This window comes from Ochotona curzoniae, unplaced genomic scaffold (assembly GCF_017591425.1).
Source record: "Ochotona curzoniae isolate NIBS_2020 unplaced genomic scaffold, NIBS_Ocur_1.0 patch206, whole genome shotgun sequence".
Classification (NCBI taxonomy): Eukaryota; Metazoa; Chordata; class Mammalia; order Lagomorpha; family Ochotonidae; genus Ochotona; species Ochotona curzoniae.
Genome location: NW_024466758.1, coordinates 346,298 through 359,368, shown reverse-complemented (window position 1 = coordinate 359,368; position 13,071 = coordinate 346,298).

Here is a 13,071-nt window from a genome sequence, read left to right as displayed (position 1 = left end):
TATCTTTAAAGAAAGCGAAGAAATCCGCTGTGTGGCTCTGCATTTTGGATTGTTCCGTGAAGTACTGGGTGTTGTGACAGTGGCTGACACATACCTTCACCTTGCTGGCTGTATGAGAAATCCTAACCCTTAATCCATGTACAAAGGCATTTGAAAAACACGTACTGTTCCCCAAAATGTGTGAGACATGGCACTTGTCAAACACGGGAGTCTTTCCTGTGCAAGTCTTACCCAAGAGGCTCATGACTTTTGGTGCACTCCAACATGTATGTGTAGTCACCAAGACTTGCATTATGAGTTTTGCATGCAGGTGGCTTTTTGAAGAGCAGTTATAGCTGCGTGCAGCAAGGCGATGTTTCCATCAGTACCAGGATCGGAGTTTCTGACGCTGACTTAGGAATGAACAAGAAATATTACCCTAACTCAAACTGCCACTATTAAATGCTGCAATAACTGATTACTGTGATAAAGGATCAAAATTCCATTTTCTGTTTCTTTCTTCCTTTTTTTTTTTATTTGTTTATTTCTTGGAAAGGCGGATCCACAGAGAGAAGGAAAAACAGAAAAATCTTCCATTCACTGACTCATTCCCCAAATGACTACAACAGCCAGAGCTGAGCCAATCTGAAGCCAGGAACCAGGAGCTTCTTCCGGGTCTCCCACATGGGTTCAGGGTCCAAAGGCTTTGGGCCGTTCTCCACTGCCTCCACAGGCCTAAAGCAGGGAGCTGGATGGGAAGTGGAGCAGCTGTGACATGACCCGGGAGGTCCATGTGGAATCCCAGTGCTTGCATGGGGAAGGATTTAGCCATTGATCCATCATGCCAGGCCCCAAATTACATATTTTGATTAATTTTTTGAAGTACTTTCATATAACTTTGCTGAGAACTACATTAATAAATATCTTCTATAACCTTACTAGGAACTGCTGTTCTAGCTAAAGATTGTATAGCAGACATTGTGGCATTCGATCAATGAGGTATTTTTTTAAGCAGCCTACATCTACAATTTCTGTCAATCATGGAAAATTTTTGTGACGATAGCTGAAGTCAAATATGAGTACTTTGATGTTTATAACAACTTACAGCAACAACATCCTATAAAAATAGCCCAGTACTCTACTATAATCCTCAAATGATTAATTAAAACTTTATGTAATATAAAATTAATCACACATTGGCAAGTTGGCGCTCACCCTTACAACCTCACATTAAGAGGATAAAAATAGCTTTACAGATCTGTTTGAATTCTTTCATCCAATCTATATTCTTTAATCCACCCTACGCTTAACCAACAAAAAGACCTCAAAGTGGCATATCAGGTAAAACCTCCACCTGTCACAATGGCATCCCATGTGGGCACCTGTTTGAGCTGGGCAGCTCCACCCCTGATCCAGCTCCAGGCTAATGCTCCTGAAAACGCAGCAGGAGGTGACTCAGGTATTTGGGTCCTGCACCCATTGATTTACACCTGAATGAAGCTTCTAGCCTCGGACTGGCCCAACCACAGCTGTTAAAACTACCTGGGGAGTGAGCCAGCAGTCAGAAGATTTCTTTGTGTCTTTTCATCTTTATCTTTTTTCTAAGATTTGTTATTTTTCTTGAAAAGTCAGATTTACAGAGAAGACACAGAGAGAAAGATCTTTCATTCATTGGTTTTCTCCCCAAGTGGTCACAACAGCTGGAGCTGAGCCAGTCAAGAGCCAGGAAGCTCCTCCAGGTCTCCCACGTGGGTGCAGGGTCCCAAGGCTTTGAGCAATCCTTGACTGCTTTCCCAGGCCACAAGCAGGGAGCTGGATGGGAAGCGGGGCTGCCGGGATTAGAACTGGTGCCCATATGGGATCCCAATGCATGCAAGGTGAGGACTTTAGGCATTAGGCCATTGCACCAGGCTCAATTTTGCCTTTCAAATAAATAAAATATAAATATAAAATCATCAACAACAAAACTGCATAAGAGAGACATAGAAGTTATCTCATCAAGAAATGGGAAAATGTTAGCCAAAGAGTACAGACTTTCTTATAAGATTACCAAGTTCTGGGAATCTACTATATGAGTGCTAACAAATACTTTAATTAACTTGATTGTGAAAATCATTATACAGTATATACAAATATATCAAATTATTATTGTGTATACCTTGAACATATACAATCTTTACTTGTAAATCAAATTTTTTTACAACTTTGAGAAAAAAAGAAAACTACAAGCTATAAGTAGTGGATTGCTCAACAGAAGAAAATCAGTAATACAAAGAAAAGATAATTTAAGTAGATTTTTAGAGTGGAATCAAATAAATGCTTGCGTATGCTCATTTGGGAGTCAAAACTATAAAGAAATGTAAAGAAGGTACTATTAGAAAAGTTAGGACCCAGTGCAGCAGCCCTATTGGCTAAAGTCCTCGCTTGCACACACCAGGATCCCACATAAGTGCAGGTTCGTATTCCCGGCAGTCCTGCTTCCCATCCAGCTCCCTGCGTGTGGCCTGGAAAAGCAGCCGGGAACAACCCAAAGCCTTGGGACCCTGCACCCATGTGGGAGACCCAAAAGAGGCTCTTGGCTCGTGGCTTTGGATTGGCTCAGCTTCAGCCATGCAGTCACTTGGGAAGTGAATCAGCAAATGGAAAATATTCCTTCCTCTCTGTCTCTTCTGCTCTCTGTCTATTTGACTTTCCAATAAAATAAATAAATAAATCATAAAAAATTTTTTTTAAACAGTCAGTTGATAATTTTGGAGAGGGAGAGAATTGGGTGCAGTAGAGGTACTTAGGTGGCAAAGTACGTTCCAATTTTACTGTATGTGCTGCTGAGGCGAGCACTGGAAGCCAAGTTCAACTTCTTGGTGTGAGGGAGGTTACAGGGGAGTTACCTTGTAATATTTAATTACTATTAGTGAAGTATTAATAAGTATAGTTTCAATAATAAAATAATATTGTAAGATTATAAGCAATAATTATGTAAATTATTAACATTAATATATTTTTTAAAATTTCCTGGTTTTCCTATTTTAATTTATAGTAAAGAACTTTTTTTTTTGAGAGGAAGAATTACACAGAGAAGGAGAAAGAGAGAGAGAGAGAGATCTTTCATCCACTGGTTCACTCTCCAAATGGCTGCAATGGCTAATGCGGAGTTGATCTGAAGTCAAGGGCCAGGAGCTCCTGCCAGGTTTCCCACATGTGTGCAAGGACCATTTGAGCCATCTTCTGCTGCCTTCCCATGCCATTGGTAGGGACCCGGATGGGAGGTAGAGCAGCCAGAATGCATTATGTAGCATAAGTAGAGGCTTAGCCTACTATGCACTATATTGAGGACTTTAAAAGAAGTTTTCAGGAAAGCAAAAATAAATGTAGGACCCTGTGTGATGATCTAGTGGCTAAATGCTTGCCGTGCAACCACCTGGATCCCATGTGGATGTGGTTCATGTCCTGGCTGCTCCACTTTCAATCCAGCTCCCTGCTTGTGGCCAGGGGGAGGACAGCCAAAAGCCTTGGGACTTTACACCTGTGTGGGAGACCCAGAAGAGGCTCTTGGCTCCTGACTTTGGATCAACCCAACTCTGGCCATTATGGCCTTCTCTCTGTATATCTGCCTTTCCAGTAAAATAAATAAATAAATAAATAAATAAGTCTTAGAAAAACAAAAACCCCACGTGTAATGAATATTATAACCAACACGTGTGCAATTTTTTAAACAGCAATTGATTAATTTGATGTTCAAACTTTTAAAAAAAGATTTATTTATTTTTATTGGAAAGACAGATATACAGAAAGGAGGAGAGACAGAGAGGAAGATCTTCCTTCAAATGATTCACTCCCGAAATAACCTCAATGGCCAGAGCTGAGTCGATTCGAAGCCAGGAGCCAGGAGCTTCTTCCAGGTCTCCCATGTCGGTGCAGTGTCCCAAGGCTTTGGGCTCTCCTCCACTGCTTTCCCAGGCTACAGGCAGGGAGCTGGATGGGAAACAGTGCCGGGATTAGAAGCGGCGCCCATATGGGATTCCAGAATATTCACGGACAGGACTTCAACCACTAGTCTACCAAACTGGGTCTGATTTTTTTTTTTTTAATATAGAATACATACACTCACATTAATGAAGTCAACAGAGAACTGAATCTACACTATTTTTACAATATTTAATTGTTGTAAAGTTTACTCTGTGCTACCCTCACTCCACTGATATTATGCTGGGTTGGATGGAGGAAATTCCATGAAAAGAGACTTCAGCCGTGCCCTGGCAGGTGGGTGGTTGAGAAGAGGCAGAGAGTAAAAGAGAAGGGCAAATCATTGCAGTCGCTGGAGGGAGCTACAAAAATGGATTAGTTCCATGAGGAAAGAGCAGGTAGGCCGTCACCAAAGTTCACCCAGATGAAGAAGGCAGTGTCTGGTGCACGTAGCCCTCTAAAGGCACTTGTTGATTTTTTTTTCTAAAGATTTATTTATTCTTATTGTAAAGTCAGATAAAAAGGAGGAGAGACACAGAGGAAGATCTTCTGTCCGATGATTCACTTCACAAGTGAGCGCAATGGCCGATGCTATGCCGATCCGATCCGAAGCCAGGATCCAGGAGCTTCTTCCGGGTATCCCACACGGGTGCAGTGTCCCAAGGCTTTGGGCTGTCCTCGACTGCTTTCCCAGGCCACAAGCAGGGAGCTGGATGGGAAGCGGGGCTGCCGGGATTAGAACCGGCGCCCATATGGGATCCCGGGCGTGTTCAAGGCAAGGACTTTAGCCGCTAGGCCACTGCGCCGGGTCCCACTTGTTGATTTTTAAAAAAAGGCATCAACAGATATTTAAAACATATTTGATAGTTTGAACATACCCTCCAAAATGCATGTTACCGTTCACTTTTTTTTTCAAAACATTTTTTTCTTTATTTAAATATGAAACAAATTTACAGCATGCAGGTTAACTTAAAAGTTATATGGTATCTTCCCAAACCAGTATCTTTGAATGTATCTTTAAGCAGTGAAAACAAACCAGCATTTTCCACAGGCAGACCCAGACTCTGCTGTCATCGTGTCAGATTGAGAGTGATGCTCAGTAGTTAGTTTTCTGAAGTTAGGCAAATAATTTAATTGATCATCATGAATAAATACTACTTTTATCTCATTGAGTTTGTATTCTGAACCATTTTACCATTCCCTTGTAATAACATTAAGAGATATGATGAGCATTGCCTGCTAAGCAGTTCCATACACTCTGGGAGTGCAGGGTTCGAGTCCTTGCTCTTCCGCCATGAATCAAGCTTTCTGTTGATGTTTATTTTTGGAAGCAGCAGGTGCTGAGTCCCTGTCACTTACATGGCAGAGCTGGGTTGAGTTCTAAGTTCCTGGCTTGGGTCTGGTCCACTTGGGGCTACTGCAGGCATTTGGGGCGCAAACCAACAGATAAAAGATTTGTCCTTCAAATGGAATGAAAGGGAATAAATAAATCATTAAAAATTTTTTTTAAACTTTTGTTTTACTTGAGGTTGGATCTCTGCAAGATGATTAGACTGTGACCTCTGTCCTCATAAATGGCTGAGTCATCATCATAGGAATGAGTTGGTTATGGTGAGGTAGGCCTTCCATAAAAAGGATGAGTTAGACCCTATCTACTTTCCCTCGCGTGCTCATAGGCCTACGTGCCCACATGCCCTTGCTCCACATTATGACACACCCCAGCAGCCAAGAGTGCCATGCTGCTGGAATTCCGACCGTCCCGAGCCTTGACAAATACAGTTCTTTAATGATTACTCAAGCTCAGGTATGCTGTCAGAGCAACACGAAATAGACCAAGACAGCACTTGTTGGAGAAGCTGGCAGGGGAGAGAAAGTAAAAAATAGAATGGAATTTAAATAGGAAGAGCAAGATTAAGAGTGGCTGTTTTGTTCCTCCCAGAGAAGAGAGCCCAAATATGTTTGCAGGCAGTGGAGAGGAATCCAGCAGAGAAGGGATATTTTAGAGAGAGGATAAAATTAGGATTTGTATTGCCCACGTGTTTTTAATGTACTTGTTTTAGGACTTTAAAGTAAGTGATAGTGTGCTTACACCAATTTAATCCTAGTGAAAATGTGAGAAAATTTCATAGAAATTGGAATCATAGATTTTCAGAAAGGCTCAAGGCATAAAGTGCATGATGAAAGAAAAGGAGTTTTTAACCAACCCTACCCTCGTGAATTTCTCCACTGGATTCCAGATGCACAAACTTTACGGAAATGATTTGGCATAGATGCAAAAACTAAAGAGTTGTACTCTAAGCTACAAGATACAGACTAGTGTGCATAACTTGCAGTAGAGGTAGAACTACTTGCATCTCTGCCCTTCCACAAAGGAGCAGGCAATTAGTGAGATGTTATTGTGTTTGAGCTTAAACCTCAATCACTAGCATTTTTTTTTCAAAGATTTTATTTATTTTTATTGGAAAGTCAGATATACAGTGAGGAAGAGTGACAGAGAGGAAGATCTTCCATCTGCTGAGTCACTTCCCAAGTAGCTGAAATAGCCAGAGCTGAGCCAATCTGAAACCAGGAGCCTCAGGTCTCCCACATGGGTACAGGGTCCCAAGTCTTTGGGCCATCCTCAACTGCTTTCCCAGGCCACAAGCAGGGAGCTGGTTGGGAAGTGGGGCCACCGGGATTAGAACCATGGGACTCTGGCATGTGCAAGGTGAGGACTTTGGCTGCTAGCATTTTATAAAAGTGATTTGAAGGAGTTACAGAGAGAGAGAGAAAGAGAGAGATTGAGATTTTCCACCCAGCTGATTTATTTCCAATGATGGCCACAACGGCTAGGGTGAAGCCAGGAGCTAGGAGTTTCGTCCAGGTCTTGCAATGTGGGTCTCAGGTACCTGAACACTTGGCCATCTTCTGCTGCTTTCCCAGCCTTTACCATTTAGCTGGACCAGAAGGAGAGACACCAGGCAGATGCTCTGCTCTGATCTCAGAGTTCCTTTCTGTCTTTCAACAGTTGTCATTTTTGAGGGGCCTAGTGAGATGGATTAGTGGCTAGCGTCCTCGCTTTGCAAGCACTAAGATCCTGTTTGGGTGCTAGTTCATGTCCCAGCTGCTCTACTTCCTATCCAGTTCCCTGCTTGTGGTCTGAGAAAACAACGGAGGATAGCCCAAAGCGTTGGGACCCATTGCTTGTGCTGGAGACCCAGAAGAGGCTCCTGAGTCCTGGCTTTGGAATGGGTCGGTTCCAGCCATTGTAGCCACTTGGGGAGTGAGCCAGCAGATGAAAGATCTTTCTCTCTGTAGCTCCCTCTCTCTGTATATCTGCCTTTTCAATAAAAAGAAAATAAGTGTTAAAAAAAAAAAAAGAATGTCATTTTCCCCCAAAAAATTAGGATTGTTTTTTCTCAGCTTCTCCTTTCTTCTTCCCTCCCTCCCTCCCTTGCTTCCTTCCTTCCTCTCTAACATTTTTGTTCTCTATTCATCAAAAAGCTCTAGTACATACAGATTATTACATATGTAATAAATGTTCATAAAAACGTTAAACCTCAGAAAAGCATAAAGTAAAATGCAAAAAAAGGACTTCTTTGCCCTGTAAGTCCCACTCTCCGCAAGTAGCCCGTTTGGCACCCTGGTAACCCACTCTCAAGGTCTGCGGGACGTGAGATGTCTCTTGAGTTGCTTGCTTTTCAGATGCTTGCATCCTGTAGCTAGAAATGCAATCAGGAGATCTGATTGCAATCTAGGACTATGTATAAAAAAAGAAAAGAAGAAGAAGGCTTACGGCCCATTGCAATGGCCTAGTGTCTAAATCCTCACGTTTCAAGCGCTGGGATCCTGTACAGGTGCTGGTTCTAATCCCGGCTGCTCCACTTCTCATCCAGTTCCCTGCATGTAGCCTTGGAAAACAGTAGGGGATGGTCCTAAGCCTTGGAATCCTGTACCCACATGGGAGACACGGAAGAAGCTCCTCTTGGATTCTGGCTTCAGGTCAGTTCAGCACTGGCAGTTTTGACTCCTTGGGGTGTAAACTGGTGGATGGAAGATCTTGCTTTCTGTCTTTTCTTCTTTCTTCTTTTTTTTTTAAAAAAAAGATTTATTTTTATTTTTATTGGAAAGGCGGATATACAGAGAGGAGAGACAGAGAGGAAGATCTTCCGTCCGATGATTCACTCCCCAAGTGAGCACAACAGCCGATGCTATGCCAATCCAAAGCCAGGAGCCTCTTCTGGGTCTCCCACGTGGGTGCAGGGCCATCCTCGACTGCTCTCCTGGGCCACAGGCAGGGAGCTGGAAGGGAAGCGGGGCTGCCGGGATTAGAACCGGCGTCCATATGGGATCCCGGGCGTGCAAGGCGAGGACCTTAACCACTTGCGCCACTGCGCCGGGCCCCTTTTCTTCTTTCTGTAAATCTGACATTTCAATGAAATGAGTAAATCTCTAAAATAAAAAGAAATGATTTGGGCCCGGCGCGGTGGCGCAAGTGGTTAAAGGTCCTCGCCTTGCACGCCCGGGATCCCATATGGACGCCGGTTCTAATCCCGGCAGCCCCGCTTCCCTTCCAGCTCCCTGCCTGTGGCCTGGGAAAGCAGTCGAGGACGGCCCAAGACTTTGGGAACCTGCACCCGCGTGGGAGACCAGGAAGAGGCTCCTGGCTTCGGATCGGCATAGTATTGGCCCGTTGCGCTCACTTGGGGAGTGAATCATCGGACGGAAGATCTTCCTCTCTGTCTCTCCTCTCTGTATATCTGCCTTTCCAATGAAAAAATAATAAAAATAAATCTTTAAAAAAAAAAAGAAATGATTTATTTTTAAAAAAAAGAGGTTTCGTTACATATTTGAAAGAGTGACAGAGAGTGAGAGAGACACAGAGAGGGAGGAAGATCTCTTTGTTAGATCACTCTGGAGAGCCACAGCAGTCAGCACTCACCCAGACCGAAGCCAGCAACTAGAAGCCCGGAACCGGGAGCATCCAGGCCTTGCGCGCGGGTGGCAGTGGCTTAAGCACCTGAACCATCCTCTGCTGCTTTTCCTGCTCCGTCAGTTGGAAATAGAACAACCTATACATCAAAGAGCCGAGCCAGTGCTCTTTGGGGATGCCAGCAGTTTTGTTGGCTACACCACAGCATTGAACCCAGGAAAATGTCTTTTGAACACATACTCCAGATGATTTTGACACAAATGGTCAGGTGCTTTAGAAAGTGTTTTTTAAATAACATTAAATATATATGTATATATTTCCTGCATGGTTTCCCTTTCCGCTTCTCCACCATGTTGTAGTGCGGTCAGGGAAGGGCCTTGCAGGTGGCAGAACCATGCTGTTTGGAATTTCTAGCCACCAGAATCCTGAGCCAAGTGAACCTCTTTTCCTTTACAAAGAACCTGGCCTCAGCTATTTTGCCATAGCAACACAAAGCAGCCTGGGCCCATCTCTAAGCACATTCTTGGTCTTGATTGCTTAGTTGCCACTTACAGACCATGTACAAATCTTTTCTCAAGACTTGTCTCAAATCTCTAAATTCGCAACCCTTTTTTACAATTTCCCAGGGCTAGTTTTTTGCCTGCTTGCCCTTGTACTCATCAGCTCCACATCCACGCCCTACTCCAGAGCTGCATAATGTAATTCCGCCCACATCCTGTCACCTATTCTAACACGTTCAGAACAAACAATACAATAATATATAATTAAACACTAATTGTGTGGTACAGACTTGAAGTGGAGAGTTGACAAAAGTCATTGAGAACAAGAACAACTGGGGAAGATTTCCTGGTGCTGAAGGCTTTTAATGCTTTTATGTTTTGTTTACGAGTAGTGACGACATTCGATTTAAAAGGCCACGCTTCGATGTGGCCATTTTGATGCCAGCAAGGATAACCCAGTATAATGTAAAAACTACCATTGCTTCTTAAACTAATGTAATGCATGCAACCAATCATGGCCTGAATTCCAACCCAAAGCTCGCTGCCAACAAGGTGGACTTCATTTTCTACTCCAGTTATTGTTATGTTACTCAGTGTCCTAGTCAGTATGTGTTATTATAATCTAGATTTTTTTTTTCTCAAAAAGGAGGAATCATGAGTGTGGGTGGATTTTGAAGAGTCATTGTTGACGACCAATGCACCTGTTGAAAGTAGCTGGAACAATCTTTAGATAGGATATAGTTATGGTAAGCCTTAAAAGGCAGGCAGAGATGTTTACTGTTGATAGGTCATCAGTAGGAAACTCATTTGAGAGCAGCCACAGCATGAGGTCATCAAACTACAGCATGACGTGATGGAAAGAGCACCTGCTTGCAGGTGGGTTTGACCTGGTTTCCAGGACCAGTTTTACCACTGCTGCCCATGTGTCTGGCCTTGGACTATCTCCTGGCTTTTCTGCATCTCAGCTTTCTCAACTATAGCATGCAGATAATACGCACACTGTAAAGCTTTACTGATGATTAAATGAAATGAGATGGGCAGGCATTGTGGTACAGACAACAGGTTGAGCTGCCTCCCATAGGCGTATGTATGCATCCCACATCTGAGTGGCAGTAAGAGTCCTGGCTACTTCACTTGGATCCAGCTTCCTGTTCGTGCATCCTGTATGGCAGAAGATAACGGCCGAAGCATTTGAGCCCCTACTGTCCATGTGGAAGACCAGGATGGAGTTCCAGCCTCCTGGCTTCAACCTGGCCAAGTCCTGTGGGTGGAAATTCTTTCTCTCCCTCTTCACATTTCTCTCCCTCTCTACCTTTCAGGGAGATGAAAACACATAAGAGCTATAATGTATAAAGGAGACCTCTGAAAAAAACAGTTGTTACAATTCCTTGAGAAACATTCATAAAGGAGTATTTTGCCAAGTAGATTTGCGATTTGATGGAGAAGAGTCTTATGTAAGGACAGTGAGAAGGGAGGAGACATGTGAGAAATCCAAAGCAGAAATGGTCAAATGTGAACCAGCGGATGATAGGGAAAAGAGAAACGACCAACAGGCTGGAGAGATACCAAGAACGGAAGACAATGAGGCATAGAGGATAAAACAAAGTAGTATATAAGGCCTTTAATTTTAAACATTTGAGAAGAGTGTCGTCAGATGTTGGATTGTTCTGATATGCAATTACATGAAGTATGATATAGTCTATACTGACACCATGCTACAATGTGACTTGGGAGAAAAAACCTGGAAACGTGGAAGTAAATAGTGCATAGATAGCAGATAACCCAGAGGAAGATGAAAAAGATACAACTGCAAATGGCAGGGTTTTGTGGAGTGAATCATCGGATGGAAGATCTTCATCTCTGTCTCTCCTCCTCTTTGTATAACTGACTTTGCAATCAAAATAAAGAAATATTTTTAAAAAGATTTATGTTATTTTATTTTCAAGGAAGAATTACAGAGAGATGGAGAGACAGAGAGGTCATCAAGCTGCTGGTTCATTGCTCAAATGACGACAATAGTTGGAGCTGAGCGGATCTGAAACCGGGAGCTTGGAGCTTCTTCTGTGTTTCCCATGTGTGTACTGGGGTCCAAGGATATAGGTTTCCCTCTCTTGCCTTCCCAAGCCGTAGGCAGGGAGCTGGATCGGAAGTGGAGTAGCCGGGACACGAGCTGGTGCTCGTACAGGTTGCCAACATCACAGCTGAAGGATTAGTGTGATACACCATGGCATTTGTCCCTATTCTTTTTTTTTTTTAAGATTTTATTTTTTATTAAAAAGCCAGATATACAGAGAGGAGGAGAGGCAGAGAGGAAGATTTTCTGTCCGATGATTCACTCCCCAAGTGACCACAACAGCCGGTGCTATGCCAATCCAAAGCCAGGAGCCAGGAGCTTCTTCCAGGTCTCCCACGCGAGTGCAGGGTCCCAAGGCTTTGGGCCGTCCTCAACTGCTTTTCCAGGCCACAAGCAGGGAGCTGGATGGGAAGTGGAGCTGCCGGGATTAGAACCAGCGCCCATATTAGAACCAGCATACAAGGCGAGGACTTTAGCTGCTAGATCACCACCAGGGCCCATTTATTTTTTTTTAAGACCTTTATTTGTAAATGTTAAATCAAAAAGAAGAACAACAAATGAGAGACAAAAAAAAAAATCTGCCAAAATCCCAGAGACCTTTGTTGTCATGGAGAGAATATGACTCCTTCTGAATCTTTCACAATGAGGGATTTTTAAAAATCCTTCTAAGTTGAAAAATAGTGGAAGAGTATCCCAGGTGATGGAAACAAGAGATTTGAAAATCGCAAGTATTTCATAAATGTGTTGGAGAGTCATCTCAAGCTTGTCGGCCATGATCACTCGATGAAGCGTGGCCATGGGACAGTACTGGCCAATGAAATGTTAATAGCATTGATGTGTACGCTTTCAGGCTATCCACTGTCTCAGGCGGTTTTTGTTTTTTTGTTTTTTTGTTTTTGCATTTCCTTTATCTGTCAGCTGAAGGAGATGACTTCTAGGAAAAGGTGGAGCCAAAGGCTGGAAAAAGCTTGGATTCCTGCAAGGTTGTGGCTGGGTGGGTCTCCGCCCTACGTTCCCTCTGTAATGCACTCTGCGATCAGTAAGAAGCAAGTTGTGTTGGGTTAGGTTGGCGACATCTTGGAAGTGCTTAGTGTGGAGGCAAGTCTACTATGATTAATACATCCATCTTTTAGATTATCAGATGATAACTGACAGCGATTGATGGTGACTGGAAGAATTTCCTCAGGTCAGATTGCCCAGAATCAAACTTTGTAAGAAATTTACCAGGAAGTGATCTGAAAAAGACAATGTTTGTGAAAAAGTAGACACAGTGGGACGGGGCAGAAGGAGCTAACCGTGATGAGGAAAGTCCAAGCCAATTCTAGGGGCAGCCTCAGCGCTAGAATGTTCTTTCAAAGCTGTCTCCAGATGAGATAAAGGGAAATAAATGCTACTGGTCCACATGGATCAGGTTTTGAACATGAATACGCATACGATCTTGGGCAATTTCTGAAGATAAATTAAGCTGTCAGCCTTTGAAGCCAACAGTCCTACAAGTGGACAGAGGACTGCTTTGGTCTGTAAGCTGGATTTGTGCAGTGTAACACACATCCACTGTCCTTCCAGGGAATAGAACAGAAGCCTGTCTGTGGAGGATGAGGGGTCAGTGACACCTGCATTACACGCTGAGGGGCTTGGGGAGA